This window comes from Canis lupus, unplaced genomic scaffold (genome assembly GCF_011100685.1).
Source record: "Canis lupus familiaris isolate Mischka breed German Shepherd unplaced genomic scaffold, alternate assembly UU_Cfam_GSD_1.0 chrUn_S1596H1786, whole genome shotgun sequence".
Lineage (NCBI taxonomy): Eukaryota > Metazoa > Chordata > Mammalia > Carnivora > Canidae > Canis > Canis lupus.
The window spans coordinates 23,220-37,777 of record NW_023330435.1 but is presented as its reverse complement, the minus strand read 5'-3'; the positions used below and the strand labels follow the sequence as shown (position 1 = coordinate 37,777).

Here is a 14,558-nt window from a genome sequence, read left to right as displayed (position 1 = left end):
CTTTTGGGGCATATAAAAATAGTGAAAAGGAATAAAGGGGAAAGGAGAAAAAATGAGTGGGAAATATCAGAAAGGGAGACAGAACATGACAGACTCCTCACTCTGGAAAATGAACAAGGGGTGGAAGAAAAGGAGGTAGGGTGGGGGTGTGGGGTGACTGGGTGACGAACATTGAGGGGGACACTTGATGGGATGAGTGCTGGGTGTTATGCTATATGTTGGCAAACTGAACTCCAATAAAAAAAATCATCATTATTTTATGACATTTATAAAATGCAGTAAAAGATAAGGAAACCATCCTGAGAGGCAGGATGCCTCTCTCATTTGGCCAGCTTTTTAACATGTTCTACTTATTTTCCTCCCTTATTATTTAAGGCTTTTTTGTATGTATGCACTGTCTTTTTTATTGGCTATATTTTTGAGGAAGAAGCTCTTCAATTTACAGGTGCTGTATATTTTATAGTCATAAATTCATTGATTTCTAGAAATACACATTTGCTTCCATGTATCCATTAGAGTGCAACAATCCTGAACTCCTAGGGATTTTTCACTGATGAAAGTTGTTTTTATACTTCCCTGTTGTATTGAAGCAGGTCTGAAGACCAGGAAGAAAGCTGACTAGTGATCTGAATTGCAAAATGTTGAGAACTAACCAGTGGGTTGTCATGGTGCCTAATGACTCTTGTGTGTGTGTGTGTGTGTGTGTGCCTAATGACTCTTAAGTACAAAGGAAGTTTATTAATTATTTGAAGTAAAGACAACACAGTCATTTGTAGGAGATCCTTAGCTAGAAAGTTTTAATATTCTTTGAAGAAATCAATACAACCAAACCTTAGAAAGTTTTAGAAGTTACCAAAAAATCAAAACCTGAGCTGCAAAAAAGAAAAGTCATGTATCTGAGGTGACAAACGTAAGGGAAGCAAGCAAGTGCAGGAAAGCTGGAAGCTCTCGATTGGTTGTGGCCACAGAGAGTTTGGACAAGACAGCAGGATGTGCCACTTTTGTTTTGTAGGGAAGTGTCATTTGTGACCGTCATATTTGTAAATGGGTTTTCCGTTGGTTTTGGCGGCAACAATGTTTGCCACTCCTCTGGTCTAACTGGACCGAGACATCCCTCACTTCTATTACCGCTAGTCCATGTGTGCAGTGCTGTTGGTTGGCTTTGGAAATGTGAACTTTGTGGATAAAACAGGGAAGTTTCTCTGGCATCGAGTGGCACACAAGGCTCTGTAGGGATGGTGTGTGTGCATGCGTGCGCATGAGATACTCTCATAACAGGAAATATACAGTACTCAATTTCATCAACAGTAGCTCAAATTTAGTTACTGAAACAGGTTTCAATGAACATTGTATTCTCTGCTTCAGGTTTTTGTAGAAGTGACAAAATTGGACAGTGTAATACCGTAAAGAACTACAAATTCACTAGAATATAGCTGACCTCCCCACAACGTGGGGATTAGGGGTCCCGACAGCATCCCCCAGCACAGCTGAAAATCCACGTATAATTTTTGATTCTGCCAAAACTTGACTGTTAGTTAGTAGCCCACTGTTGATTGGAACCTTACCGATGATATAACCAGTAGATTAATATGTATCTTACAATGAAGTGAGCTAGGGAAAAGAAAATGTTATTAAAATCATAAGGAAGAGGGGCGCCTGGGTGGTGCAGCCATTGGGCTCCTGGGCGATGCCGTCAGTTAAGTGCCTGACTCTTGGATTTGGCTCAGCTCATGATCTCATGGTCTCTGGATCAAGCCCTGCATCGGGACTCATGCTCAGCAGTGAGTCTACTTGGAATTCTCTCCCTCTGCCCCTCCAACTCGTGTACACACTCTTTCTCATTCTCTCTTAAATGACTAAATCTTTAAAAAAAGAAAATCATGGGAGTAAAGACATCTATGGTGCTGTACTGTATAAAGAAGTGGACCCATACAATGCAAACACATGTTGTTCAAGTAACAACTGTACTCTTACTATATATATATCCCACTTATTAAACTGTGATCATTAGACAGTCATCAGCAGTTGTCCCTAAGGCTAATGAGCTTTTTTTTTCTCTCTCTCTCCTACTCCTAGTCTGCAGAACAGGAATGCTGCCCCTCTCTACTGCATTAGCAGGAAAAGATCTCTGAGGGCAATTTAGAAGACCTGGTGTCTGTTTCCACGATTGCCCTTTCCAAGCTGGGTCACCTTTCCTCACTCCATGGGCCTTTGTTCTGTTATGTGTGCTTGAATAGCAGACAGTCGTCAACCAGTCTCATACAGTATAATCTAGTTGGAAATCTCTGAGCGCAGGACTTACACGACAGCCACCCCGCCCCGGATCCCCTGCCCTGCGTGCCCGCTCTTCGTGGTGCTCGCCACCTTGTGACATGTTACAGATTTATTCAGTCATTGTCTCTTCCACCTGCGGAGGAAGACCAAACCCTGTGGATGGGGGCAGTCGCCTGATGTGTTTTGCCCATCGCTGTGTCATCAGCGCCTGCGTCAGAGCGTGTCGGAAACCACATGAAGCTCGTGGTGAATGTTTCTGGAATGAGTTAGTTATTAGGATCCAAACTGTATTTCTGGGTAATAATTTAGAGATCACTAAAAACTAAGTTCCTATGATAAGGGTTTTAGGTGTCTGCCAGTCGGCTTTATGACGTTCTTTGGTTTGCATGAAAAACTCTATTCCTCCTACAGGATAGAATTCGAAGAGCAATTTATATTTAGAAGATGTTTATAATAAGCCTTATGGGCCCAGTTTATCGCAGTGATCTCTTGTTATTCAAATGCTATATTTTCTCTAATGTAGATTGTACGGTTGTGCCTGGGAGGCATGTGCACTGCATGAAAGTAGGATCTGTGAGGCCCTCTAGCCATCATCACACCATATGGCTATTCCTGTAGATACTTACTTAAACCACAAAATATTTGCACATTGCTTTCTTTCTTAGCAAGTAGAAAATATACATGATAATAAAAATGTTACCTGATAGAAGAAATTTAATTTATTCATTTCACAGTTAAGAGTCTGACAATGAGAGATCTGTCCTAAATGGCTACCTACTTATGCATCATGCTTATTATATGTGTCAGATTGAAATATTTCCCATAATCCTGGTAAGTTGAGGAGTAAGGCCCACCTGAGCGCGACCCGAACGCAAGGGCACGAGGCTTTGCACGAGGCGTGGTGCATGGCAATTGGTCTTTTCTGTTTATAGTCACTCCGGGGTGGGGGCCGGGTCTGGAGTGAGATCATCTCCTGTCCTGCCTTCCGTGCTGTTTGTAGGTGGACACCTCCCACATTTGTCATTCTCCCACTGAATTGTATATCCAACTACTCATGTAACCTCTCCTCCAGTTTCTGCAAATAAACATGATCTCACCACACATACTCCTCTGTATTCTTCACCCCTGTGACTTGACTGCAAGGCTGTCTTCCCAGTTACTCAGCCTCCAGACCTCAGAGTTGTCTTTAATTCCTTGCTGTCTTTCAAACCCCCATCCAGTGCATCAGAAAAAAAAAAAAAACCTTTTATCTTGACCTTCAATATAGATCCAGAATCCAGCTGTTTTCTATTATCTCCACTGCTAGATACTAATTCAAGTGACCATCTTCTCTTGCCTGAATTCTTCAGAAGCCTTTTGTGGGGTTTTCCTGCCTTTCCCCATGCCCCGCTGTGAGATTCTACATGGAGCAGCCATCTCGATCCACTTAAAGCAAAAGTAAGATCCTATAACTCTTCTGAAACCATTTGAAGGCTCATTCAGCTCAGTCACTGTAAAAGCCAAAGTGGGGATGGTGGTCAAAAGGCCTACGTGATCTGTCTGCCCTTCCTTGTCTCTTTTATCACAACCTCTATGTCTGCCTTCCTGACCACTCTGCATCTTCCTTTACTGTTTCTCAGAAACCCATACAAGTTCCCACTCTTGGACTCATTCTAGCTCATTCCCTTGCCTAGAAAATTCTTTGACTTGAATTTCTCTTAGAGAGCCTTCACTTGCTTCAAGTCTTTTCCCAGAGGTAAACTGTTCATGAAGGCCTACATTGATCATTTATTCTAACTGTAAATCCCATCTCGCTGGCACCCCTCATTTCCGTTGTCCTGCTCCATTTTTTCTTTGCTACATGTCTCTTTCTAAAATGCGATGTGATGTTTTGTATTCGTTGCTAATTACTGGTTTCCCACTCTAGAAGCTTCACCAGAGCAGGCACTTTTGCATCTCTTTGTCTCTGCTGTACCCAATGAGGTGAAGACCATGCTTTACACAAGATAATAGCTTATTGAATAATTGAACAAATAAACTATGAGATACAGAATTTCCACTCACTCATTGGACAGATATATTGAGTGCCAATGATTGCAGTCCCTGTACCAGGCATTGCCATACAGTAGAAAGCAAAAGACCCATGTTCCCATGGAGCTTTCTCACGGCCTACTCAGAGGACAGTCACTTTAGAAATATTCATACTGACAAGTGCCTACAAGAAACGTGGGAAAGGTGCTATGAAAGAAAATGACAATGTACCATAAAATATCATAATGGAGAGAACTAGCTCTTAAATTAGAGGTTCAGGGAAGACCCCGTTAAAGAAGTAACATATGTGATGAATGTTGTAAGGCTAAGGCTAAGTTCCTACATAGGAAATCTTAATAGCCATTGAGATGTTGAAGAATGTAAAAAAAATATTGATGGGAGTCTCCAAGATTGAGAAAGATTGAAAAAATGGTCAGGGAAGGTGGAACATAATGAATAGATAGATAGGAGAGCAGCATTAGATGTGACTAAAGTCAGCATGGACTAGATCACACCAGGATTTATTGGCTCAGAGGGTTTTGATTTCATCCAAGGTACAAAGAGAAGACTTTGAAGAGAACTAATAAGCAAAGTAACAACATAATGATGTTTGGGGCTTTCACTATTAGGCTACCTGTTGTGGGTTTGGGAACGATTCAGAAAAGAACAGAGTTAGGGACACCTGGTGTGGGGGGGATCAGTCGGTTGAGCCTTTGCCTTTCGGCTCAGGTCAGGATCCCTGCCCAGTGGGGCATCTGCTTCTCCCTCTCCCTCTGCCTCTCCCCGCTCCGACTCATGCACTCTCTCTCATGGTCTCTCTCAAAGAGATAAAAGTCATCTTTAAAAAATTGAAAAGACTTGAGTTACAAGTGGGAAGGCTAGCCAGAATGCAATGATATTAGTTCTAGTGAGAGATGACAATGGGACATATAAATGTGACCTGGGTGCTGAATATAGAGAAGAAAATAATAAGATGGATGAAAAGTATATTTTAAATTAGAACGGTCATGGGTTAGATGTAGAAACAGATATGGCTGCCTGGTTTCAGTCATCAGCAAATGGATGGATACAGGTAGATAGAAATGTTGGGGTGAGAAACAGATAATAACATAATGAATCATTGACCACCTTTGTAGGGAGATGGGGATTAGGAAGCAGATGATCGGGATCCCTGGGTGGCTAAGCGGTTTGGTGCCTGCCTTTGTCCCAGGGCACGATCCTGGAGTCCCGGGATCGAGTCCCACGTCAGGCTCCCAGCATGAAGCCTGCTTCTCCCTCCTCCTGTGTCTCTGTCTCTCTCTTTCTCTCTCTATATCTATCATGAATAAATAAATCTTTTTAAAAGGAGATGATAAAAAAAATTAAGTCCATTGTTTGAGTTTAATCGGGTTCATTTTGGTGATCATCCCATATTTTATACATGTTGTCCCATATTGTCCCAGAAGGCTCTGAAAGAGTGCCTGAGTCTCACAGTTTTGCGTGGAATGAACAACGGGCTAGACACTTCAGGCACGGAAAGCTTGTGAGATGGTGTGTAATATCCATCATCCTGAGTATCTCTTTTCATCCTCACACCAGTAAATGTCGAGTCCGTCTTCCTCAGTTCTCGTCTTCAGGGTCTCGGCTTGGAAAAATCTCCACCTGCTCCTCCTTTGTTTTGACTTTTGGTTGTGATTTTTTTTTTTTGAGTCTGGGTAGACCAGATGGGACCAGGTGAGGAGCAAGGATTTGGCCTACAGCAAAGCTTGGGAAGGAATGTAAATATCGTGAGCCCCGAGAGAACAAAGCCCACAGCAGAATGTCCATGTGAATGAATCACCGACACGGCAAGCCTGGACACAGGACAGGGTAGGTATTCTAGGGGTCCAAACTTGGCAGGGGACACAATGAGAAATGGGGAAAGCATGCAGCTGCAAAAGGTGTCCCCATAACAGGACAGCCACAGGCAGAGGTGGTATTCAAGAGTTCAGATAAAGGGTGGCACCTCATTGTTTTGGAGAAACACACTGAGAATGCAGTTTGGGAAGCTAGGATTGTTAAGAGGCCCATGTGATGGAACAATCAGAATATCCTTGCAGAGCAGTTTCATCACTAGTGTTCAGTGCCCTTCTTGAATTCCTGGGTGAGACCAACACGTGCACCAGATGAAGCCGAGCCAAGCCCGAGGCAGTGACGTGTACAGACTGTCGATTATGGTATAGAATGATTCCTCCGGTGAGCCTTCACTCACATCTACTCCTGGGTCGAGCAGTTTCTTGTTGCCTATGCTGCATTGTTAAGTTTGACACCCCATGGACTGGTGGTCTCATCATCGTCTCTTAGAGTTCGAAGACTCAGCCAAATGAATAGGTAACATCCTACTTGCTCTTCTCTTACTTTTAATCATAGTAGTTGCCTAAAAGGGTGACTCATGTATTCAAGGCCTTGAGGAGTCATTAGTGAGAAATTGAAACAAATGTGAAGATCCAGAAAGACCGTACCTTTCTGCTTCAAATTCCACGTGTCTGTTTCTCATTGACTTTGCGTGCTATCAAATCACAATGACTGAGGCTCCCCGGAACCATTGAGAAAAGTATTGTGTGTCATCTAAGCTGGGATGTATTTAAAACACTGCATTATCACTTTGCTAAATAAGATCTGTTTTTTTTTTCCACGTCTGAAGCTAGATGTGGTCAGATTCATCTACAAATTCCAAAGAACATTGCCTAATACCAGATACCATGAGCCTGTTTCAAAGCCAAGAGTGAATGATGTCTGGAATTTATGTCCCTGCCAGTTTCACACATATTGAAATGATATAGTTCCTAACAACATAGAGATTAGCTGTCACAGTCTTTAAGTGGCAGTTTGGTACAAAAGGACCATGGTTTTTGTCAGGTTTAATCTGATTGGTAGTGAACTGGAAGAGAGAGGCCAGGCAAAAGTTGGTGGAAACAGGCTTTTATTTTTATTTATTTATTTTGTTTGAAACAGGCTTTTAATGGGATGCGCTCCCTGGCTAGGTTCTGAGGCCCGCAGGGGAGAGAGAGCGAGGGGGGGAGTCACACCCAAGCAAACTGCAGGGGGGGTCTATAAAGAGTTTTCCTCTGGAAGATGGGGGCGGGGCGGCATTCCAATTAGGGCAAGGGTTACAGGTCTTTGGGTGCTCAGTTAGGGTAGGGCCGCAAGGCGGCCTTATTGGGAGGTTGCTGGCCTGGGGTCAGCCATTTTGAGGTCCCCAGTCTCCCCAGCCCAACATTCAGATCTTTTTGTTATGTTATAATGGGGCGATGATTCAGATCCGGCTGCTTCCTGCTGATTTAGGGGCGTCGTGGTGCCTGTCGGAGGTGGGCAGGCCAGCGTAGGGGTGTAAAACAAGTTGGTTGACTGATAACCGAGATCTTTCGCGGATTCCTTCCTTGATGATTCAGAGAGAGCAAGGGACCACCATTAATAGTATGCCAATGATTAGGAGTGGGCTTAGAGAGAGGAGGAGCCATATGGTTAGTGGGGTCTGCCACCATTGGGGTGTAGTTGGGTCGACAGGGTGATACTGTCTTTGGAGAGACTCACGAACTTTGGCGAGGACGTGGAGATTGCTTTCAACTACACCTGTTTCGTTGATGTAGTAGTAGCAATCTTCATTGAGACACATACAAGTTCCTCCTTTCTTGGCCGTGAGGAGGTCCAAGACACGTCGGTTCTGAAGAGCTACCTGGGCCACCGGGTTTATTTGGCGTTGTCGGGAAGCAAAAGACTCTGCCAAAGCCTCGATAGCCATTTGAAGCCTCTCGGATAGGTCCCTGGAGGAATCTACAGAGTAGAATAAGGGCCCCTTACCCAGTGGTCACCAGGGTTGAGGCCAGGGAGACCCTGACAACCAGTGGGAGAAAGATCACTCGTTTCTGCTTTTCCAGGGGGCTGATGAGGAGGGCTACTTCTGCCTGACTATAGATAGTTAATCGCGGAACTAGGGAGACAGTCAGGAGCGAGGCAGAGGTATTGAGAGATTGAGATAGGGTGCCATGGCACCAAAAGAATCAGGCAATAGCAGCATGATGAGAGGTGACGTTTGACCGGGTGACGTTGCACAGGGATGAGTTAGGGGCAGAATAACAGAAGGGGAATTGATGGTTGAGAGGGTCAGTAAATAGGGCAACATTAGTGAGAGAGGGATGAGGCAGGCACTGGAGGTGTGGGTGCGGGGCTGGTGCAGCTGAATGCACTTGGGGAGGGGAATGGCCACAAGGGGAGTTTTGCCTAAAGCGGCACAGATAAAACAGTGGGACAGATTGCCCATGCAGGAAAGGCTGGCGAGGGAAGTGCCTTGTTGGATAAGTTTTATCCAGGAGAAGGGGCCCTGGTCCTGAGTTGGGTTAGCCTGTAGGTGGGTGCTCCTGGAGTAGGGGTGACTGAATCCACATGGGCCCACAGGAGGGCTCTTAGAAGAGTTAGGGAAGGTAGGTAAGTAAGATAGGAGAGGAGGAGGTGATGATGGAAGATTTTAAGTGAGCAGGAAGGGCCACCCCGTAGAGAAGCTCAAAGGGACTTAGGCCCGATGGCCCTCTAGGGGTGGCTCTGAGCCTTGTTAAAGCCAGCGGGAGGAGGGTTGGCCTGGACAGGTGGAGTTTCAAGGGTAAGTTTGGTGAGATGTTCTTTGAGAAGGCCGTTGGCCCACTCTACCTTACCCGAAGACTGGGGGTGATATGGGATATGGAGTTTCCAGGTAATATTTAGGCTCTCGGAGTCTTGCCGGGTGATGCTGGAGATGAAAGCCGGGCTGTTGTCAGATTGTAGGATCTCCAGGAGGCTGAATCTCAGAATGATCTGTTCGATGAGTATGGTGGCCACCACATCCGCCATCTCCCGAGCTGTGGGAAAAGCCTCTATCCAGCCTGTAAAGGTGTCCACTAAGGTTAATAGGTAGCGAAAGGATTTATGGCGCGGCATGTGGGAAAAGTCAAGCTGCCAGTCCTTGCCAGGTTGGTAGCCATGGAGCTGGTGATTGGGTCCTGGCCTGCGAATTCCCCCTTGAGCATTTACAGTGGAGCAGGTTTTGTAAGACTAACGCACCTCTCCAATTACCTTTTGGAGATGTGGATAGTGGAATCCTGGGAACTGGTGTAAGGCCTTGGGACCAATGTGTAGGGATTGACGTATGTCTGAAATGATCACAGGAGCTAAATGGTTTGGAAGAGCGAGTTTCTTTTGAATGAAGATCCAGTCTTTCTCCCCGGCTATTCTTCCCATCTTTTTTAGTGTGTGAGTTTCCTCATCTGTGTAAGAGGGGGAATGTGGTGTGTTGAGGAAGAGGAGGGGAGCTGATGAGGAGCCTAAGGCAGTGGCTTGGGCAGTTGAGTCAGCTTTGTTGTTGGCCCAGGACACCGGGTCCATGGAGGATTGATGTCCATGGCAGTGGACAATGGCTACTTCAGTGGGAAGGCTGAGGGCCTCTAGTAGTTTTGAAATGAGGGGCCCATAGATTATGGGGCTTCCCTTGGTTGTAAGAAACCTTTGCTCTTGCCAGAGGACAGAATGTGTATGTGTGATGATGGAGGCACATTTGGAGTCCGTGTATATGGTAGCTCATTGCCCTTTGGACAGGCGAAGAGCCCTGGTGAGGGCTCTAAGTTCTGCCTTCCGAGAGCTTGTCCCGAGGAGGGGGGAACTGCCTCTAGGATGGCATCTAGGGTAACGATGGCCTATGCTGCGTGTCTCTGGCCACAAAGAGAATTTGGTCAGGGTTAGGGAAGGGCTGATTCTAAAGTCCTGGATGTGGAGGGGGCAGCTCTTCCAGGAGTTGAGAGCAGGAATGGGAGGGTTCTGGGTTAGTAGAGGGGGTAAGTAGGAGGGTAGCCGGACTTAGCCGAGGAGAAGCTGATGGATAGATGTCAGGATTTTCGACGAAAAGGAGCTGGGCAGGAAGGGATTCTAAGGAAGGAGTGTGAGGAGGAGAACCCATCCAGGCTGCAAGAGAGGAGTGGGGCAGTCCGTGGAATAGAGGAGGTGCCATCAGTTCCCATCACGGCTACTGGAGAGGGGAAGCTGGCCCCCGAGTAGGAAGGCACAATGGAGTCAGTCGCCCCCGTGCCCAACAGGAAAGAGATGGGCTTCCCTGCTACCTGGAGCAGGACCCTGGGCTTGGCCTGGCTTAGGGGGTGTCTGAGTCTGGGCCCCGTCAGTCATCATCCAATCCGAGTAGTTGAAAGGCTGGACTTCCCGGCTCAGGGTTTCCTCTGTGTGGAGGCGCCAAGGATCCCCCGAGACCCAGCAGGCGGATTTCCAGTGGCGCATCGTTCCACATTGAGGGAATTGCCGCGTTGGCTCCTTGGGATTGGGACATTGATGGGCCCATTGTCCCTCGGTGCCACATCTGAAGCAAGCCCCAGGTGGGATTCGGTTGGTTCCCCCTTTCTGCGGGCTCCCACCGACGCTTGGGTCTGGAGTTGGACCTTCTGCTGGAGCCTGGCCTGCCTCTTAAGTTCAGCCACTTCCTCTCGGGTGTTAAGGACTTTAAATGCCATTTTCACCAGGTCGGGAATGGGAGTTTGAGGACCCTCCTTGGTCTTCTTTAGTTTTCTATGGATATCGGAGGAGGACTGATAAACCACTGCAGTGGTAATCCATTTTAGCGCATCTGTAAGGACCAGTAGGGGGGATTGAGGTGAGACTCTGGAACAGTCTGCGTGGGGAGGGGAAAAACCTGACTCATGATGCTGGGAGTGGCACGCACACGGAGATTTTCTTACCCTTTAAGTTTCATGGCAGAAGTCTCTCTTTTTATTCAGGTCTGATTCATAAAACACAAACCAGTACATAAATTTCTCATGAGAAACTTTGCATGAAGTGGTACAAAGAAAGAGGTCTTACAGGTGTTTCTTCCACAAGTTCTGAAGTTCTGCGTTTTCAAGTGTGACCTTTGGTGGTTGATTTTTCTTCTGTTTTCCTTATGAGGAGAACATTTTTAAAGGAGACTGCATGATTCAGAGCTGTTTTATGAAAGTTCCTTAAGAACGAAAAAATGAAAAGAAGGAAACCATTTCCTGTAGCTTCACTCTGAGGGACACAACCCCTCTGTCTCTGGCTTGTGACGCTTCCACGGCACACTCCTGCAAGGATGGGAGCTTGCTGTCTTCTCGCTGGTCTGGGGCGGGATTAGGGATGACCCACGGTTGAATCTGACAGCGGGAAAGCTCTCGTAAGCCCTGGTTTTAATCTGGTTCTGAGTTCAACTGTGGAGTCGTATCGAAACCCAGGTTTTGTTCTCAGCTTTGTTCTGGGGGTTCACTAGCTCATGACAGAGGTCAGGAACTGGGTGAGCAGTAAGGAAGCCGTCTCTGTTGGAAGAAAAGCGTCTTTACGATCTCCTATCTATGGGCTCATTTTCTAACTTACGAAGCACCGTCAGGAAGTCTTGTGGGCTCTCAACCTTAATTCCGTTTTTACGTAAGAACGACTTTTGCTCTGAACTCCCAGAAGAATAACAGGACGTTTGGAATTTCTGTTTAGATTTGCATAGTGTTGCTGCTTTAAAAGCAATTTTTAGTCCTTTACTTGGCCTAATGGTTTTCTATTTTTTCTTACATATGCAAATGAATTACAATATAGGAATGCAGTTGACATCCAATCATAATGATCATTTGTTAGTTAAAGGCTATTTCAGTCTATAATACTTTGATCCCTAGGAATTTAGCTGTGGTTTTATGAGTTTTCCCATATGATTGCCCACAAATTTTTATGTTGACTAAAATTGTAAGTGGTTTAAACTGTTCAAACAAATTACTTAGCAATTAAACCCCCAGCAAAATTGTAATTCATTTTAAATTAAGCACAGAGATTTGGTGCTCTTTCTGAGCAAAACAACAGGACATAACGGTGAAATATGGAAATTCGGTATTTTGCGTGAACTATTTCCGACAGGACAAAAACATTCCCAGCACTGGGCATAGCAAAGCCTTCCACTAATGTGAATTAATTTTGTAGCAAAGGATCACTTGGGAGGATTCCTGCTTTTGAGTTTTATCCAGGTTTCATTCTTTGAAGCACCCTTTCCATAAATTTGTGTTTTATTCCTAATTTGTCGTACTTCACCTTCTGATATTTAAACAACTCACATGCAGCTAACCGAAGTCACGGTAGTATTCGCTTCTATATCAGGTTATCACCTGCTATGTTGAGAATTGCAAAGCCAGAGCACATTACAAAGAGTCAGTTGGACTTTGATACCCAAAACTGCATTTACGAGGTTCACACTCCTTTGTGTTTCACCAGATAGAGACAGCAACAGTGTTCTCATGTAATGTGTGCTTCAGCCTCTGTGCCAGAACTTATAGTGTCTGGATTTTAATATGTGTGTTGATCTGTTAACCAAAGTTGTTTTGTTTTGTTTTGTTTTGTTTTTTGTCCACAGAGGCATGGACACCTGCTTCTGGTGAGTCTTTACGCTGAATATACATGCTCAGTTGTCGGTATGTATGTATGTCACTTTGAGGTTCTCTCTCATCAGTGTTACCATTCTTGACAAAAAAAAGTCTTTGTGTTTGATATCCTTTCTCGTTTGTTAGCCAGGGTCTACCAAAACCATTACTTTTTGATGACACTTCAGTTTTGGCCCAGAATGTCACAGTCTGTATTGAATCTCTCATTTCATCGATCCCTCATGGTTTTTTTTTTTTAATTTTTATTTATTTATGATAGTTACAGAGAGAGAGAGAGGCAGAGACACAGGCAGAGGGAGAAGCAGGCTCCATGCACCAGGAGCCCGATGTGGGACTCGATCCCGGGTCTCCAGGATCGCGCCCTGGGCCAAAGGCAGGCGCTAAACCGCTGCGCCACCCAGGGATCCCTCCCTCATGGTTTTTAATTAACTTTAGCAGCATTCGAAGATTTTCTTTCACTAAGGGGAGTCAGAGGAATCAGAGTCTTTCTCTACATTTTTAAAGTCATTCCATAAAAATATTCCTGTGACGTAACCTGAACTCAAAATGCATTTCGTCAAAAGGGAGAATTAATCCAGTTTGATGAGCAAGTTCTGAATTCGATATGCTTTGTTTAATACTTGGTCCCGGTGCTACGCGTACCATCTTTCTGTTGTAGTTTTGTGTTCCCGTGCTAATTTTGCATATGTCCTTGCTCAGGAGTCTGGGGATTAGACTGCATTCTATCCCTGTTTATGTCAGCTGGTATTTTCATTATTTTCATCTTGCTTGCTTTCAGATTTTCCCCTCCTTCCCCAACTTTTCCAATTGTTGAGGTCTTTTATTTTTTTTCTTGCCTGCTTTCTGGGAATTTTGTTTAAGGGAAATGAACCTCTTGCTTCTTACAGTTTATGTTTTCCTAGCCATCTTATGGCCTTCCTCATTACTTAATTTTTTTAGGAAGATGAGCAGTTCAAAAAACACAACGTGAATATATGTTTTTGTTACTGTGATAGGGAAAAATCTTTATCATTTCTTGTCAAAAGCATTCTTCAACCCAGAGCATTTTACATACTAAAATGAATCTGTTGCCTATACGGAATGGAAGCCTAGTGTAGCAGTGAATGTTTCCCTCACAAATACAGTTTTTTATTGATTGCTAGCCATTTTGATTTCATTTATTAATGACTTTGTCACTGATCAGAAAACTCTGACATAGTATTTCTGTTTACTACTTTGGGAAAAGAATAATTAGGACCATTATTCATAACTCCAATATAGCTTGTTAATTTTCAAGTTCATCGTACCAGAATATGCGCATGCGTGTGTGTTTGCAATGGTATTGATGTTTCAGCGTGTCTTCCTAAAAATTCACAATGTCTGTAGATAGATAGCTATTTCAACATTTTGTGAGGTCTTAGTTTTCTTTGTTCTTTTATTAAAATAACAGCAAGTAAATAGCCCATACTTTTGGTTGTGTCCTATAAGAATTTCTGCTTGGAATACTTGGAAAGAATAATGCTAGTGTTATATGAATTTTGTCTTAATCATCAATTATCAACTATTTTTTATCTATTTTTATCTTGAGTATGATAAATGATCATGGAGTCAAAAACTGTTTAGTTTAAACATATAATGTTCTTCGGTCGATAGTTTATGAGATTCATTTCATAGAACTGTCTTTATGTTTCCATTTTGTGCTCAGTGTCCTTTTGTAGAAATCCAGATTGACTACTTTACACTGTGCATATATTTAGAGCATCATAAATGTGGGCCATCAAAATGATAATTTCATGGTATCGGTGAAACTCTGGATAGAATTTTCTTTCCTATCATCTATCAGAGTTTTAATTTGTTAACTTTACATGTCCTAAGTGT

At 44.2% G+C, this 14,558-nt stretch overlaps 1 long non-coding RNA gene across 5 annotated transcripts in view; it reads left to right on the top strand.

The window, feature by feature from the left end:
• The window catches only part of LOC119864450, an 87,448-nt gene extending 74,754 nt beyond the window's left edge, over nt 1-12,694 (top strand). For 3 of the 5 annotated variants that reach the window (XR_005386843.1, XR_005386842.1, XR_005386846.1), the window contains 2 exons: nt 5,974-6,132; nt 12,674-12,694. This is a non-coding gene — a long non-coding RNA (uncharacterized LOC119864450). Of the gene's footprint in view, nt 1-2,076; nt 3,473-5,973; nt 6,133-12,673 lie in introns of those variants that run through there. The other 2 variants (XR_005386845.1, XR_005386844.1) reach the window with 2 other exon arrangements.
• Nucleotides 12,695-14,558: the final 1,864 nt, after the last annotated feature.